The 18,496-nt window shown below is 39.6% G+C and overlaps 1 pseudogene; it reads right to left on the minus strand.

Moving 5' to 3' along the window:
- Positions 1-18,496, minus strand: part of LOC135508546 (lysyl oxidase homolog 3B-like) — a 117,637-nt pseudogene that overhangs the window by 63,460 nt on the left and 35,681 nt on the right.

Genomic DNA, 18,496 nt, shown 5'->3' on the forward strand with positions numbered 1-18,496 from the left:
CTACATTCAGCATCACATTACTACATTCAGTCCATTATACTGCATTACTACATTCAGTACACCATTATACTGCATCACATTACTACATTCAGTACACCATTATACTTACTACATTCAGCATCACATTACTACATTCAGTACACCATCATACTGCATCCCATTACTACATTCAGTACACCATTATACTGCATCACATTACTACATTCAGTACACCATTATACTGCATCCCATTACTACATTCAGTCCAGCATTATACTGCATCACATTACTACATTCAGTACACCATCATACTGCATCCCATTACTACATTCAGTACACCATTATACTGCATCCCATTACTACATTCAGTACACCATACACCATATACTGCATCCCATTACTACATTCAGTACACCATTATACTGCATCCCATTACTACATTCAGTACACCATCCCATTACTACATTCAGCATCCCCATTACTTCACATTCAGTACACCATTATACTGCATCCCATTACTACATCCCATCAGTACACCATTATACTGCATCACATTACTACATTCAGCATTACTACATTCAGTACATCACATTACTATATTCAGTACACCATTATACTGCATCACATTACTACATTCAGTACACCATTATACTGCATCACCATTACTACATTCAGTACACCATCATACATCCCATTACTACATTCAGTACACCATTATACTGCATTATACATTCATCACCATTACTATATTCAGTACACCATTATACTGCATCACATTACTACATTCAGTACACCATTATACTGCATCCCATTACTATATTCAGTACACGATTATACTGTGTCACATTACTAGCATCCGGGATGCTGGCCTTCTAGGCAGAGTTCCTCTGTCCAGTGTCTATGTTCTTTTGCCCATCTTAATATTTTTTTTTTGGCCATTGGATATGGCTTTTTCTTTGCAGTCTGACTGATATGGTGTTTTGCTTTTAATGAAGCTGCCAGTTGAGGACAACTCTGTTTCCAAACTAGACACTCTAGTGTACTTGTCCTCTTGTTCTGTTGTGCACTGCATCCTCTTTCTATTCTAGTGTTTGAGCTGTTCTCTGAAGGGCTTCACTGTTGAAAATCTTCAGTTGAATTTCTCGACTTCATTTCTCAGGTGTTTTTCAGAAGAAAGGTCATTGTTTCTGGCCATTTTGTAATCTGCTGATGCTCCAGATAATGAGTCTAAAGCTTTAATCAGCCAGTAATGAAAAGGACTAATGACCATTAGCCTGTCTGTTTCTGCAAACTGATGACACTCCATTAAAGTCAGTTTCCACTACAACAGTCATTTACAACATTAACAATGTCCTCTTCAATTTGTTTATTTTAATGCTAAAAATTAGTTGTTTCTAAGTGACCCCAAACTGGGGTAGTGTTTGTATAACCTTTAAATGGAATGTCCCTAAAACAACCACAGACACACTAGAATGCCTCTTTCTTTAAAAAGGTACTGGCCCCCAGTTTTACCAGGCAACATACCAGTAACCTAACTATGCTGGCCCCCCAGTCTGGTAACCTAACTATGTACTGGCCCCCAGTCTGCTAAATACCAGTAACCTAACTATGTACTGGCCCCCATCTGTAAACATACCAGTAACCTAACTATGTACTGGCCCCCCAGTTAGACCAGGCAACATACCAGTAACCTAACTGTAGCTCTGTTTCTCTACCAGTAAGGAGTCTGTCTCTAGGCAACATACCAGTAACCTAACTATGTACTGGCCCCCCAGTCTGTTACCAAATACTTAACCTAACTTCTGGCCCCCAGTCTGTCAGGCATTTAACTATGTACGCATGTACTGGCCCCCAGTCTGTTACCAGAATACCAGTAACCTAACTATGCTGGCCCCCAGTCATTTCTCAGAACAAGAATAGACTACCAGTAACCTAACTATGTACTGGCCCCCCAGTCTTTTCCAGAAGAAAACTATGTACTGTCTGTTATTGTTTCTGGCCCCCATTTTACCAGGTAGCCTGTAATCAAACATACCAGAAATGCTGATGTCTCCAGATAATAACAACTATGTAGTCTAAAGAAGGCCAGTCTTTACCAGTGCTTCTTTAATCAGAACAGTTTTATGTACAGTCTGTTACCAGCTAAGTAACATAATTCTGTTACCAAACATACCAGGGTTTTCTAATGACCAATTGTACTGCCTCTGATCAACATTAACCTAACTATGTACTGGCCCCCATCTAGGCAACATTCCAAACAACAACAAGCCATTGGAACTGTTACCAGGAGTGTAACCTGTACTGGCCCCCCAGTTGCTGATAATGGGTCTGTTACTAACATACCAGTAACCTAACTATGTACTGGCCCCCAGTCTGTTCCAGTAGATATTCCATTAAAGATCTATGTACTGGCCCCCAGTTTTACCAGCTAACCTAACAGTCATTTACAACATTAACAATGTCTATACTGTAACCTAACTTGTACTGGCCCCCAGTCAATTTGATGTTATTTTAATGCATAAAAAAACATACCAGTACCTTTTCTTTCAAAAACCAGTAACCCAACTATGAATTTCTAAGTGACTGTCTCTAGGCAACATACTGCTGAATGGTAGTGTTTGTATAACCTAGTTTAAATGGTAACCTAACTATGTACTGGCCCCCAGTCTGTTACCATGTCACGGTGACATACAGGACTAAAACCAGGCAGCATGTTACCAGGTCAGACACACTAGTCTGTTACCAGGCAACATCTTAACTTATGTACTGGCTTGTTAAAACATACCAGTAACCTAACTATGTACTGGCCCCCAGTCTGTTACCAGGCAACATACCAGTAACCTAACTATGTACTGGCCCCCAGTCTGTTTCCAGTAACCAACATACCAGTAACCTAACTATGTACTGGCCCCCAGTCTGTCTCCAGGCAACATACCAGTAACCTAACTATGTACTGGCCCCCAGTCTGTCTCCATCCAACATACCAGTAACCTAACTATGTACTGGCCCCCCAGTCTGTCTCCAGGCAACATACCAGTAACCTAACTATGTACTGGCCCCCAGTCTGTCTCCAGGCAACATACCAGTAACCTAACTATGTACTGGCCCCCAGTCTGTTACCAGGCAACATACCAGTAACCTAACTATGTACTGGCCCCCAGTCTGTCTCCAGGCAACATACCAGTAACCTAACTATGTACTGGCCCCCAGTCTGTTACCAGGCAACATACCAGTAACCTAACTATATGTAACCTAACTATGTACTGGCCCCCAGTCTGTTGTCTCCATCCAACATACCAGTGACCTAACTATGTACTGCCCCCCAGTCTGTTACCAGGCAACATAAACTATGTGTAAAGTCAGAGGTACCTGTATGAGGAAAATCAACCAAAACCAGTGAAAAGCTTTATGGACACTATGAAAATATCATCAACCCTTCTACCATGTTTTGGACCAGTTCCCCTAGCCAGGCCAGCCAGTAAAATATCATATATTTCTCAAACATATTGTAATGAAACCACCAGCAGAAGCCCCTTTAGTACTTTACCATACTACACAGCCTATACATACTTGATGTTGTCAGAAATATTTGCTTGAAATGATAACCGCCTGTTGTATCTGGAAAAGCCTGTGTTGTTTTCCCTGTCCAGAATATCATACCGCTTCATAAAAAACCTCTGCTCTGTTCTGTTCTGCTCTGTTCTCTGCTCTGTTCTGCTCTGCTCTGTTCTGCTCTGTTCTGTTCTGTTCTGATCTGCTCTGCTCTGTTCTGCTCTGTTCTGCTCTATTCTGTTCTGCTCTGCTCTGTTCTGCTCTGTTCTGCTCTGCTCTGCTCTGTTCTGATTCTGCTCTGCTCTGTTCTGCTCTGTTCTGTTCTGCTCTGCTCTGTTTCTGTTCTGCTCTGTTCTGTTCTGCTCTGCTCTGTTCTGTTCTGTTCTGTTCTGCTCTGCTCTGCTCTGTTCTGCTCTGTTCTGCTCTGCTCTGTTCTGCTCTGTTCTGTTCTGTTCTGCTCTGTTCTGCTCTGTTCTGCTCTGTTCTGCTCTGTTCTGTTCTGTTCTGCTCTGTTCTGTTCTGCTCTGTTCTGCTCTGTTCTGCTCTGCTCTGCTCTGCTCTGCTCTGCTCTGTTCTGCTCTGCTCTATTCTGTTCTGTTCTGCTCTGCTCTGTTCTGTTCTGTTCTGCTCTGCTCTGTTTTCTGTTCTGCTCTGCTCTGCTCTGTTCTGTTCTGCTCTGCTCTGCTCTATTCTGTTCTGTTCTGCTATGCTCTGTTTTGTTCGACTCTGTTCTGTTCTGCAGACAATTAACTAGCATTCCTTTCCTTCACTGTGTGCATAGAACACCCAAAACAAACAGCAAGAACACTAAAAAGACCTGTCCCAGAACCAAACACAAACATCTTAAGGACTCTTCTGTCTGTGGTTCATTGTGTGTGTGTGTGTTTGTGGATTTAGTATGGATTTAATGTCTGAATATGTGAGCCCTGGTCACCAGTGGAGTTTTCCTGCATTTCCATGGATGTTCTCTCTAAGAGAGCCCTGTAGTTACCATGGTTACTGTTGTTGCCTCTCTAAGAGAGACCAGTAATTACCATGGTTACTGTTGTTCTATCTAACAGAGCCAAGTAGTTACCATGGTTACTGTTGTTCTCTCTTTAAGAGAGCCCCATAGTTACCATGGTTACCGTTGTTCTCTCTCTCTGACCGAGCCCAGTAGTTACCATGGTTACCGCTGTTCTCTCTAAGAGAGCCCAGTAGTTACCATGGTTACCACTGTTCTCTCTGAGAGAGCCCAGTAGTTACCATTGTTCTCTCTCTCTAACATAGCCCAGTAGTTACCATGGTTACCATTGTTCTCTCTCTCTAACATAGCCCAGTAGTTACCATGGTTACCGTTGTTCTCTCTAACAAAGCCCAGTAGTTACCATGTTTACTGTTGTGGCCGGAAGCCACCCGTTGCTATGATTCTGAACGGTCAAATAGCTAGCAACAATGACAAGAAGCTGCCATGTGAGGAACTGTATGTGGCTCGTTTCAGCTCGTTGTTGTCTTGTTATTGATACCATGTCTTGTTTTGAGGTGTTTTGATTGATTTTATGTCAATGCTAATATGGCTAGCTAACCAACAAATGTAACAATGTATTTGAGAGACAACAAGTGCCCATTGTGCAAATGCATTTATGTTTACAATAAACATATGGTGATGAAATATAGTTTACATGTTTTCTACACCGTCTGTTTTACCCAAAAGTTGTTCATGCGTCTGTTTTGTTGCTAAACAACCAACCCGTCGTTAATGACTGATATGAGTGAATCCCTGCTTCCTCGCTACCTTAAGATGAATGCACAAACTGTAAGTCGCTGTGGATAACTGTGTCTGCAAAATATCAAAAATGTACATTTAAAATGTATAACTTACTTGTAGAAGTTCTTGTTGACCTTTTTCTCGTCAGGAAACCCCAGCATACCACAGATGACCCGAGTGTTTTTGGAGGTCCATCCCACATCACAGATCTGGACCCAGCCGTTCCTGTACTTAATCTCTACCACACCCTCGGTGACGGGCATCTTTTTGGTGGGCACCACCGGACGCAGACGCACCTTCTCCACCTTGTTCTGATCCATCTGCACCTGTAACGATGGGTTTCAGGGGTCCGGGGTTATACAGAGTGCTAGGGCGAGGCCGGTGACCCCTCAGAGCAATAAAACAGGCCTCCTGAGTTGTGTTCGCCTGATCCAACATCCTGACTTGTTTTGTTAAAGGAAAGGAATGGGATCTCTCAAGATCAGCATGGTCCAACGAGGCTGGCGTGATGTGGCATGTTGCCAGATCTCTTTGGGGTGTCCTGCTAACTCCTATGACAAGACAGCAGCAGCACAGATACAGATACAAAACTGATCTGGAATCAGGGCAGGCTACCGTGTTACGCCTACAGGTACAAAAATAGTAACTGGTTGATTAAAGGCAGTAATAGTAACTGGTTGATTAAAGGCAGTAATAGTAACTGGTCGTGACTAAAGGCAGTAATAGTAACTGGTTGATTAAAGGCAGTAATAGTAACTGGTTGATTAAAGGCAGTAATAGTAACTGGTCGTGACTAAAGGCAGTAATAGTAACTGGTTGACTAAAGGCAGTAATAGTAACTGGTTGACTAAAGGCAGTAATAGTAACTGGTCGTGACTAAAGGCAGTAATAGTAACTGGTTGTGACTAAAGGCAGTAATAGTAACTGGTTGACCAAAGGCAGTAATAGTAACTGGTTGACTAAAGGCAGTAATAGTAACTGGTCGACTAAAGGCAGTAATAGTAACTGGTTGACTAAAGGCAGTAATAGTAACTGGTTGACTAAAGGCAGTAATAGTAACTGGTCGTGACTAAAGGCAGTAATAGTAACTGGTCGTGACTAAAGGCAGTAATAGTAACTGGTTGATTAAAGGCAGTAATAGTAACTGGTTGACTAAAGGCAGTAATAGTAACTGGTTGACTAAAGGCAGTAATAGTAACTGGTTGACTAAAGGCAGTAATAGTATCTGGTCGTGACTAAAGGCAGTAATAGTAACTGGTTGACTAAAGGCAGTAATAGTAACTGGTTGACTAAAGGCAGTAATAGTATCTGGTCGTGACTAAAGGCAGTAATAGTAACTGGTTGACTAAAGGCAGTAATAGTAACTGGTTGATTAAAGGCAGTAATAGTAACTGGTTGACTAAAGGCAGTAATAGTAACTGGTTGACTAAAGGCAGTAATAGTATCTGGTTGACTAAAGGCAGTAATAGTAACTGGTTGATTAAAGGCAGTAATAGTAACTGGTCGACTAAAGGCAGTAATAGTAACTGGTTGACTAAAGGCAGTAATAGTAACTGGTCGTGACTAAAGGCAGTAATAGTAACTGGTTGACTAAAGGCAGTAATAGTAACTGGTTGACTAAAGGCAGTAATAGTAACTGGTCGTGACTAAAGGCAGTAATAGTAACTGGTTGACTAAAGGCAGTAATAGTAACTGGTTGACCAAAGGCAGTAATAGTAACTGTTTGACTAAAGGCAGTAATAGTAACTGGCTGTGACTAAAGGCAGTAATAGTAACTGGTTGACTAAAGGCAGTAATAGTATCTGGTCGTGACTAAAGGCAGTAATAGTATCTGGTTGACTAAAGGCAGTAATAGTATCTGGTCGTGACTAAAGGCAGTAATAGTAACTGGTTGACTAAAGGCAGTAATAGTATCTGGTTGACTAAAGGCAGTAATAGTAACTGGTTGACTAAAGGCAGTAATAGTAACTGGTTGACTAAAGGCAGTAATAGTAACTGGTTGACTAAAGGCAGTAATAGTAACTGGTTGACTAAAGGCAGTAATAGTATCTGGTTGACTAAAGGCAGTAATAGTAACTGGTCGTGACTAAAGGCAGTAATAGTAACTGGTTGACTAAAGGCAGTAATAGTAACTGGTTGACTAAAGGCAGTAATAGTAACTGGTTGATTAAAGGCAGTAATAGTAACTGGTTGACTAAAGGCAGTAATAGTAACTGGTTGATTAAAGGCAGTAATAGTATCTGGTTGACTAAAGGCAGTAATAGTAATTGGTCGACTAAAGGCAGTAATAGTAACTGGTTGACTAAAGGCAGTAATAGTAACTGGTTGACTAAAGGCAGTAATAGTAACTGGTCGTGAGTAAAGGCAGTAATAGTAACTGGTCGTGGCTAAAGGCAGTAATAGTAACTGGTTGATTAAAGGCAGTAATAGTATCTGGTCGTGACTAAAGGCAGTAATAGTAACTGGTTGACTATAGGCAGTAATAGTAACTGGTTGACTAAAGGCAGTAATAGTAACTGGTTGACTAAAGGCAGTAATAGTATCTGGTCGTGACTAAAGGCAGTAATAGTAACTGGTTGACTAAAGGCAGTAATAGTAACTGGTCGTGACTAAAGGCAGTAATAGTAACTGGTTGACTAAAGGCAGTAATAGTAACTGGTCGTGACTAAAGGCAGTAATAGTAACTGGTTGACTAAAGGCAGTAATAGTAACTGGTCGTGACTAAAGGCAGTAACAGTAACTGGTTGATTAAAGGCAGTAATAGTAACTGGTTGACCAAAGGCAGTAATAGTAACTGGTTGATTAAAGGCAGCAATAGTAACTGGTTGACTAAAGGCAGTAATAGTAACTGGTCGACTAAAGGCAGTAATAGTAACTGGTAGACTAAAGGCAGTAATAGTATCTGGTTGACTAAAGGCAGTAATAGTAACTGGTTGACTAAAGGCAGTAATAGTAACTGGTCGTGACTAAAGGCAGTAATAGTAACTGGTTGACTAAAGGCAGTAATAGTAACTGGTTGACTAAAGGCAGTAATAGTAACTGGTTGACTAAAGGCAGTAATAGTAACTGGTTGATTAAAGGCAGTAATAGTAACTGGTTGACTAAAGGCAGTAATAGTAACTGGTCGTGACTAAAGGCAGTAACAGTAACTGGTTGATTAAAGGCAGTAATAGTAACTGGTTGACTAAAGGCAGTAATAGTAACTGGTTGACTAAAGGCAGTAATAGTAACTGGTTGACTAAAGGCAGTAATAGTAACTGGTCGTGACTAAAGGCAGTAACAGTAACTGGTTGATTAAAGGCAGTAATAGTAACTGGTTGACCAAAGGCAGTAATAGTAACTGGTTGACTAAAGGCAGTAATAGTAACTGGTTGACTAAAGGCAGTAATAGTAACTGGTTGACTAAAGGCAGTAATAGTAACTGGTCGTGACTAAAGGCAGTAACAGTAACTGGTTGACTAAAGGCAGTAATAGTAACTGGTTGATTAAAGGCAGTAATAGTAACTGGCTGACTAAAGGCAGTAATAGTAACTGGTTGATTAAAGGCAGTAATAGTAACTGGCTGACTAAAGGCAGTAATAGTAACTGGTCGTGACTAAAGGCAGTAATAGTAACTGGTTGATTAAAGGCAGTAATAGTAACTGGCTGACTAAAGGCAGTAATAGTAACTGGTCGTGACTAAAGGCAGTAATAGTAACTGGTCGACTAAAGGCAGTAACAGTAACTGGTTGATTAAAGGCAGTAATAGTATCTGGTCGTGACTAAAGGCAGTAATAGTAACTGGCTGACTAAAGGCAGTAATAGTAACTGGTCGTGACTAAAGGCAGTAACAGTAACTGGTTGATTAAAGGCAGTAATAGTATCTGGTCGTGACTAAAGGCAGTAATAGTAACTGGTTGACTAAAGGCAGTAATAGTAACTGGTTGACCAAAGGCAGTAATAGTAACTGGTTGACTAAAGGCAGTAATAGTAACTGGTTCACTAAAGGCAGTAATAGTATCTGGTCGTGACTAAAGGCAGTAATAGTAACTGGTTGACTAAAGGCAGTAATAGTAACTGGTTGACTAAAGGCAGTAATAGTAACTGGTCGACTAAAGGCAGTAATAGTAAGTGGTTGACTAAAGGCAGTAATAGTAACTGGTTGACTAAAGGCAGTAATAGTAACTGGTTGACTAAAGGCAGTAATAGTAACTGGTTGACTACAGGCAGTAATAGTAACTGGTTGACTAAAGGCAGTAATAGTATCTGGTTGACTAAAGGCAGTAATAGTAACTGGTCGTGACTAAAGGCAGTAATAGTAACTGGTTGACTAAAGGCAGTAATAGTAACTGGTCGTGACTAAAGGCAGTAATAGTAACTGGTCATGACTAAAGGCAGTAATAGTAACTGGTTGACTAAAGGCAGTAATAGTAACTGGTTGACTAAAGGCAGTAATAGTAACTGGTTGACTAAAGGCAGTAATAGTAACTGGTCGTGACTAAAGGCAGTAATAGTAACTGGTTGACTAAAGGCAGTAATAGTAACTGGTCGTGACTAAAGGCAGTAATAGTAACTGGTTGACTAAAGGCAGTAATAGTAACTGGCTGACTAAAGGCAGTAATAGTAACTGGTCGTGACTAAAGGCAGTAACAGTAACTGGTTGATTAAAGGCAGTAATAGTAACTGGTTGACCAAAGGCAGTAATAGTAACTGGTTGATTAAAGGCAGCAATAGTAACTGGTTGACTAAAGGCAGTAATAGTATCTGGTCGTGACTAAAGGCAGTAATAGTAACTGGTTGACTAAAGGCAGTAATAGTAACTGGTTGACTAAAGGCAGTAATAATATCTGGTTGACTAAAGGCAGTAATAGTAACTGGTTGACTAAAGGCAGTAATAGTAACTGGTTGACTAAAGGCAGTAATAGTAACTGTTTGACTAAAGGCAGTAATAGTAACTGTTTGACTAAAGGCAGTAATAGTATCTACTAAAGGCAGTAATAGTAACTGGTTGACTAAAGATAGTAATAGTAACTGGTCGTGACTAAAGGCAGTAATAGTAACTGGTTGACTAAAGGCAGTAATAGTAACTGGTTGACTAAAGGCAGTAATAGTAACTGGTTGACTAAAGGCAGTAATAGTATCTGGTCGTGACTAAAGGCAGTAATAGTAACTGGTCGTGACTAAAGGCAGTAATAGTAACTGGTTGATTAAAGGCAGTAATAGTAACTGGCTGACTAAAGGCAGTAATAGTAACTGGTTGATTAAAGGCAGTAATAGTAACTGGCTGACTAAAGGCAGTAATAGTAACTGGTCGTGACTAAAGGCAGTAACAGTAACTGGTTGATTAAAGGCAGTAATAGTATCTGGTTGACTAAAGGCAGTAATAGTAACTGGTTGAAAAAAGGCAGTAATAGTAACTGGTTGACCAAAGGCAGTAATAGTAACTGGTTGATTAAAGGCAGCAATAGTAACTGGTTGACTAAAGGCAGTAATAGTAACTGGTCGACTAAAGGCAGTAATAGTAACTGGTTGATTAAAGGCAGTAATAGTAACTGGTCGTGACTAAAGGCAGTAATAGTAACTGGTAGACTAAAGGCAGTAATAGTATCTGGTCGTGACTAAAGGCAGTAATAGTAACTGGTTGACTAAAGGCAGTAATAGTAACTGGTTGACTAAAGGCAGTAATAGTATCTGGTCGTGACTAAAGGCAGTAATAGTAACTGGTTGACTAAAGGCATTAATAGTATCTGGTCGTGACTAAAGGCAGTAATAGTAACTGGTAGACTAAAGGCAGTAATAGTAACTGGTTGACTAAAGGCAGTAATAGTAACTGGTTGACTAAAGGCAGTAATAGTAACTGGTCGACTAAAGGCAGTAATAGTAACTGGTTGACTAAAGGCAGTAATAGTAAGTGGTCGTGACTAAAGGCAGTAATAGTAACTGGTTGACTAAAGGCAGTAATAGTAACTGGTTGACTAAAGGCAGTAATAGTAACTGGTTGACGAAACGCAGTAACAGTAACTGGTTGACTAAAGGCAGTAATAGTAACTGGTTGACTAAAGGCAGTAATAGTAACTGGTTGACTAAAGGCAGTAATAGTAACTGGTCGTGACTAAAGGCAGTAATAGTAACTGGTTGACTAAAGGCAGTAATAGTAACTGGCTGACTAAAGGCAGTAATAGTAACTGGTCGTGACTAAAGGCAGTAACAGTAACTGGTTGATTAAAGGCAGTAATAGTAACTGGTTGACCAAAGGCAGTAATAGTAACTGGTTGATTAAAGGCAGCAATAGTAACTGGTTGACTAAAGGCAGTAATAGTAACTGGTTAAAGGCAGTAATAGTAACTGGTAGACTAAAGGCAGTAATAGTATCTGGTCGTGACTAAAGGCAGTAATAGTAACTGGTTGACTAAAGGCAGTAATAGTAACTGGTCGACTAAAGGCAGTAATAGTAACTGGTTGACTAAAGGCAGTAATAGTAACTGGTTGACTAAAGGCAGTAATAGTAACTGGTTGACTAAAGGCAGTAATAATATCTGGTTGACTAAAGGCAGTAATAGTAACTGGTCGTGACTACAGGCAGTAATAGTAACTGGTTGACTAAAGGCAGTAATAGTAACTGGTTGACTAAAGGCAGTAATAGTAACTGGTTGACTAAAGGCAGTAATAGTATCTGGTCGTGACTAAAGGCAGTAATAGTAACTGGTTGACTAAAGGCAGTAATAATATCTGGTTGACTAAAGGCAGTAATAGTAACTGGTTGACTAAAGGCAGTAATAGTAACTGGTTGACTAAAGGCAGTAATAGTAACTGGTTGACTAAAGGCAGTAATAGTAACTGTTTGACTAAAGGCAGTAATAGTATCTGGTCATGACTAAAGGCAGTAATAGTAACTGGTTGACTAAAGGCAGTAATAGTAACTGGTCGTGACTAAAGTCAGTAATAGTAACTGGTTGACTAAAGGCAGTAATAGTAACTGGTTGACTAAAGGCAGTAATAGTAACTGGTCGACTAAAGGCAGTAATAGTAACTGGTTGACTAAAGGCAGTAATAGTAACTGGTTGACTAAAGGCAGTAATAGTAACTGGTTGACTAAAGGCAGTAATAGTATCTGGTCGTGACTAAAGGCAGTAATAGTAACTGGTTGACTAAAGGCAGTAATAGTAACTGGTTGACTAAAGGCAGTAATAGTAACTGGTTGACTAAAGGCAGTAATAGTAACTGGTTGACTAAAGGCAGTAATAGTAACTGGTTGACTAAAGGCAGTAATAGTAACTGGTTGACTAAAGGCAGTAATAGTATCTGGTTGACTAAAGGCAGTAATAGTAACTGGTTGACTAAAGGCAGTAATAGTATCTGGTTGACTAAAGGCAGTAATAGTAACTGGTTGACTAAAGGCAGTAATAGTATCTGGTTGACTAAAGGCAGTAATAGTAACTGGTTGATTAAAGGCAGTAATAGTAACTGGTTGACTAAAGGCAGTAATAGTAACTGGTTGACTAAAGGCAGTAATAGTAACTGGTTGACTAAAGGCAGTAATAGTAACTGGTTGACTAAAGGCAGTAATAGTAACTGGTCGTGACTAAAGGCAGTAATAGTAACTGGTTGACTAAAGGCAGTAATAGTAACTGGTTGATTAAAGGCAGCAATAGTAACTGGTCGACTAAAGGCAGTAATAGTAACTGGTCGACTAAAGGCAGTAATAGTAACTGGTTGATTAAAGGCAGTAATAGTATCTGGTTGACTAAAGGCAGTAATAGTAACTGGTTGACGAAAGGCAGTAATAGTAACTGGTTGACTAAAGGCAGTAATAGTAACTGGTTGACTAAAGGCAGTAATAGTAACTGGTTGACTAAAGGCAGTAATAGTAACTGGTTGACTAAAGGCAGTAATAGTAACTGGTTGACTAAAGGCAGTAATAGTAACTGGTCGTGACTAAAGGCAGTAATAGTAACTGGTTGACTAAAGGCAGTAATAGTAACTGGCTGACTAAAGGCAGTAATAGTAACTGGTTGATTAAAGGCAGTAATAGTATCTGGTTGACTAAAGGCAGTAATAGTAATTGGTCGACTAAAGGCAGTAATAGTAACTGGTTGACTAAAGGCAGTAATAGTAACTGGTTGACTAAAGGCAGAAATAGTAACTGGTCGTGACTAAAGGCAGTAATAGTAACTGGTTGACTAAAGGCAGTAATAGTAACTGGTTGATTAAAGGCAGTAATAGTATCTGGTTGACTAAAGGCAGTAATAGTAACTGGTTGACTAAAGGCAGTAATAGTAACTGGTTGACTAAAGGCAGTAATAGTAACTGGTTGACTAAAGGCAGTAATAGTATCTGGTCGTGACTAAAGGCAGTAATAGTAACTGGTTGACTAAAGGCAGTAATAGTAACTGGTCGTGACTAAAGGCAGTAATAGTAACTGGTTGATTAAAGGCAGTAATAGTAACTGGCTGACTAAAGGCAGTAATAGTAACTGGTTGATTAAAGGCAGTAATAGTAACTGGCTGACTAAAGGCAGTAATAGTAACTGGTCGTGACTAAAGGCAGTAACAGTAACTGGTTGATTAAAGGCAGTAATAGTATCTGGTCGTGACTAAAGGCAGTAATAGTAACTGGTTGACTAAAGGCAGTAATAGTAACTGGTTGACCAAAGGCAGTAATAGTAACTGGTTGACTAAAGGCAGTAATAGTAACTGGTTCACTAAAGGCAGTAATAGTATCTGGTCGTGACTAAAGGCAGTAATAGTAACTGGTTGACTAAAGGCAGTAATAGTAACTGGTTGACTAAAGGCAGTAATAGTAACTGGTCGACTAAAGGCAGTAATAGTAAGTGGTCGAGACTAAAGGCAGTAATAGTAACTGGTTGACTAAAGGCAGTAATAGTAACTGGTTGACTAAAGGCAGTAATAGTATCTGGTCGTGACTAAAGGCAGTAATAGTAACTGGTTGACTAAAGGCAGTAATAGTAACTGGTTGACTAAAGGCAGTAATAGTAACTGGTTGACTAAAGGCAGTAATAGTAACTGGTTGACTACAGGCAGTAATAGTAACTGGTTGACTAAAGGCAGTAATAGTATCTGGTTGACTAAAGGCAGTAATAGTAACTGGTCGTGACTAAAGGCAGTAATAGTAACTGGTTGACTAAAGGCAGTAATAGTAACTGGTCGTGACTAAAGGCAGTAATAGTAACTGGTCATGACTAAAGGCAGTAATAGTAACTGGTTGACTAAAGGCAGTAATAGTAACTGGTTGACTAAAGGCAGTAATAGTAACTGGTTGACTAAAGGCAGTAATAGTAACTGGTTGACTAAAGGCAGTAATAGTAACTGGTTGACGAAAGGCAGTAATAGTAACTGGTTGACTAAAGGCAGTAATAGTAACTGGTCGTGACTAAAGGCAGTAATAGTAACTGGTTGACTAAAGGCAGTAATAGTAACTGGCTGACTAAAGGCAGTAATAGTAACTGGTCGTGACTAAAGGCAGTAATAGTAACTGGTCGTGACTAAAGGCAGTAACAGTAACTGGTTGATTAAAGGCAGTAATAGTAACTGGTTGACCAAAGGCAGTAATAGTAACTGGTTGATTAAAGGCAGCAATAGTAACTGGTTGACTAAAGGCAGTAATAGTATCTGGTCGTGACTAAAGGCAGTAATAGTAACTGGTTGACTAAAGGCAGTAATAGTAACTGGTTGACTAAAGGCAGTAATAATATCTGGTTGACTAAAGGCAGTAATAGTATCTGGTCGTGACTAAAGGCAGTAATAGTAACTGGTTGACTAAAGGCAGTAATAGTAACTGGTTGACTAAAGGCAGTAATAGTAACTGGTTGACTAAAGGCAGTAATAGTAACTGTTTGACTAAAGGCAGTAATAGTATCTGGTCGTGACTAAAGGCAGTAATAGTAACTGGTTGACTAAAGGCAGTAATAGTAACTGGTCGTGACTAAAGGCAGTAATAGTAACTGGTTGACTAAAGGCAGTAATAGTAACTGGTTGACTAAAGGCAGTAATAGTAACTGGTTGACTAAAGGCAGTAATAGTATCTGGTCGTGACTAAAGGCAGTAATAGTAACTGGTCGTGACTAAAGGCAGTAATAGTAACTGGTTGATTAAAGGCAGTAATAGTAACTGGCTGACTAAAGGCAGTAATAGTAACTGGTTGATTAAAGGCAGTAATAGTAACTGGCTGACTAAAGGCAGTAATAGTAACTGGTCGTGACTAAAGGCAGTAACAGTAACTGGTTGATTAAAGGCAGTAATAGTATCTGGTTGACTAAAGGCAGTAATAGTAACTGGTTGACTAAAGGCAGTAATAGTAACTGGTTGACCAAAGGCAGTAATAGTAACTGGTTGATTAAAGGCAGCAATAGTAACTGGTTGACTAAAGGCAGTAATAGTAACTGGTCGACTAAAGGCAGTAATAGTAACTGGTTGATTAAAGGCAGTAATAGTAACTGGTCGTGACTAAAGGCAGTAATAGTAACTGGTAGACTAAAGGCAGTAATAGTATCTGGTCGTGACTAAAGGCAGTAATAGTAACTGGTTGACTAAAGGCAGTAATAGTAACTGGTTGACTAAAGGCAGTAATAGTAACTGGTTGACTAAAGGCAGTAATAGTAACTGGTTGACTAAAGGCAGTAATAGTATCTGGTCGTGACTAAAGGCAGTAATAGTAACTGGTTGACTAAAGGCAGTAATAGTAACTGGTTGACTAAAGGCAGTAATAGTAACTGGTCGACTAAAGGCAGTAATAGTAAGTGGTCGTGACTAAAGGCAGTAATAGTAACTGGTTGACTAAAGGCAGTAATAGTAACTGGTTGACTAAAGGCAGTAATAGTAACTGGTTGACTACAGGCAGTAATAGTAACTGGTTGACTAAAGGCAGTAATAGTATCTGGTTGACTAAAGGCAGTAATAGTAACTGGTTGTGACTAAAGGCAGTAATAGTAACTGGTTGACTAAAGGCAGTAATAGTAACTGGTTGACTAAAGGCAGTAATAGTAACTGGTTGACTAAACGCAGTAACAGTAACTGGTTGACTAAAGGCAGTAATAGTAACTGGTCGTGACTAAAGGCAGTAATAGTAACTGGTTGACTAAAGGCAGTAATAGTAACTGGTCGTGACTAAAGGCAGTAATAGTAACTGGTTGACTAAAGGCAGTAATAGTAACTGGCTGACTAAAGGCAGTAATAGTAACTGGTCGTGACTAAAGGCAGTAACAGTAACTGGTTGATTAAAGGCAGTAATAGTAACTGGTTGACCAAAGGCAGTAATAGTAACTGGTTGATTAAAGGCAGCAATAGTAACTGGTTGACTAAAGGCAGTAATAGTAACTGGTCGACTAAAGGCAGTAATAGTAACTGGTAGACTAAAGGCAGTAATAGTATCTGGTCGTGACTAAAGGCAGTAATAGTAACTGGTTGACTAAAGGCAGTAATAGTAACTGGTCGTGACTAAAGGCAGTAATAGTAACTGGTTGACTAAAGGCAGTAATAGTAACTGGTTGACTAAAGGCAGTAATAGTAACTGGTTGACTAAAGGCAGTAATAATATCTGGTTGACTAAAGGCAGTAATAGTAACTGGTTGACTAAAGGCAGTAATAGTAACTGGTTGACTAAAGGCAGTAATAGTAACTGGTTGACTAAAGGCAGTAATAGTAACTGTTTGACTAAAGGCAGTAATAGTATCTGGTCATGACTAAAGGCAGTAATAGTAACTGGTTGACTAAAGGCAGTAATAGTAACTGGTCGTGACTAAAGTCAGTAATAGTAACTGGTTGACTAAAGGCAGTAATAGTAACTGGTTGACTAAAGGCAGTAATAGTAACTGGTCGACTAAAGGCAGTAATAGTAACTGGTCGTGACTAAAGGCAGTAATAGTAACTGGTTGACTAAAGGCAGTAATAGTATCTGGTTGACTAAAGGCAGTAATAGTATCTGGTCGTGACTAAAGGCAGTAATAGTAACTGGTTGACTAAAGGCAGTAATAGTAACTGGTTGACTAAAGGCAGTAATAGTAACTGGTTGACTAAAGGCAGTAATAGTAACTGGTTGACTAAAGGCAGTAATAGTAACTGGTTGACTAAAGGCAGTAATAGTAACTGGTTGACTAAAGGCAGTAATAGTATCTGGTTGACTAAAGGCAGTAATAGTAACTGGTTGACGAAAGGCAGTAATAGTATCTGGTTGACTAAAGGCAGTAATAGTAACTGGTTGACTAAAGGCAGTAATAGTATCTGGTTGACTAAAGGCAGTAATAGTAACTGGTTGATTAAAGGCAGTAATAGTAACTGGTTGACTAAAGGCAGTAATAGTAACTGGTCGACTAAAGGCAGTAATAGTAAGTGGTCGTGACTAAAGGCAGTAATAGTAACTGGTTGACTAAAGGCAGTAATAGTAACTGGTTGACTACAGGCAGTAATAGTAACTGGTTGACTAAAGGCAGTAATAGTATCTGGTTGACTAAAGGCAGTAATAGTAACTGGTTGTGACTAAAGGCAGTAATAGTAACTGGTTGACTAAAGGCAGTAATAGTAACTGGTTGACTAAAGGCAGTAATAGTAACTGGTTGACGAAACGCAGTAACAGTAACTGGTTGACTAAAGGCAGTAATAGTAACTGGTCGTGACTAAAGGCAGTAATAGTAACTGGTTGACTAAAGGCAGTAATAGTAACTGGTCGTGACTAAAGGCAGTAATAGTAACTGGTTGACTAAAGGCAGTAATAGTAACTGGCTGACTAAAGGCAGTAATAGTAACTGGTCGTGACTAAAGGCAGTAACAGTAACTGGTTGATTAAAGGCAGTAATAGTAACTGGTTGACCAAAGGCAGTAATAGTAACTGGTTGATTAAAGGCAGCAATAGTAACTGGTTGACTAAAGGCAGTAATAGTATCTGGTCGTGACTAAAGGCAGTAATAGTAACTGGTTGACTAAAGGCAGTAATAGTAACTGGTTGACTAAAGGCAGTAATAATATCTGGTTGACTAAAGGCAGTAATAGTATCTGGTCGTGACTAAAGGCAGTAATAGTAACTGGTTGACTAAAGGCAGTAATAGTAACTGGTTGACTAAAGGCAGTAATAGTAACTGGTTGACTAAAGGCAGTAATAGTAACTGTTTGACTAAAGGCAGTAATAGTATCTGGTCGTGACTAAAGGCAGTAATAGTAACTGGTTGACTAAAGGCAGTAATAGTAACTGGTCGTGACTAAAGGCAGTAATAGTAACTGGTTGACTAAA

The sequence above is a fragment of the Oncorhynchus masou genome, chromosome 21 (assembly GCF_036934945.1).
Source record: "Oncorhynchus masou masou isolate Uvic2021 chromosome 21, UVic_Omas_1.1, whole genome shotgun sequence".
NCBI lineage: Eukaryota > Metazoa > Chordata > Actinopteri > Salmoniformes > Salmonidae > Oncorhynchus > Oncorhynchus masou.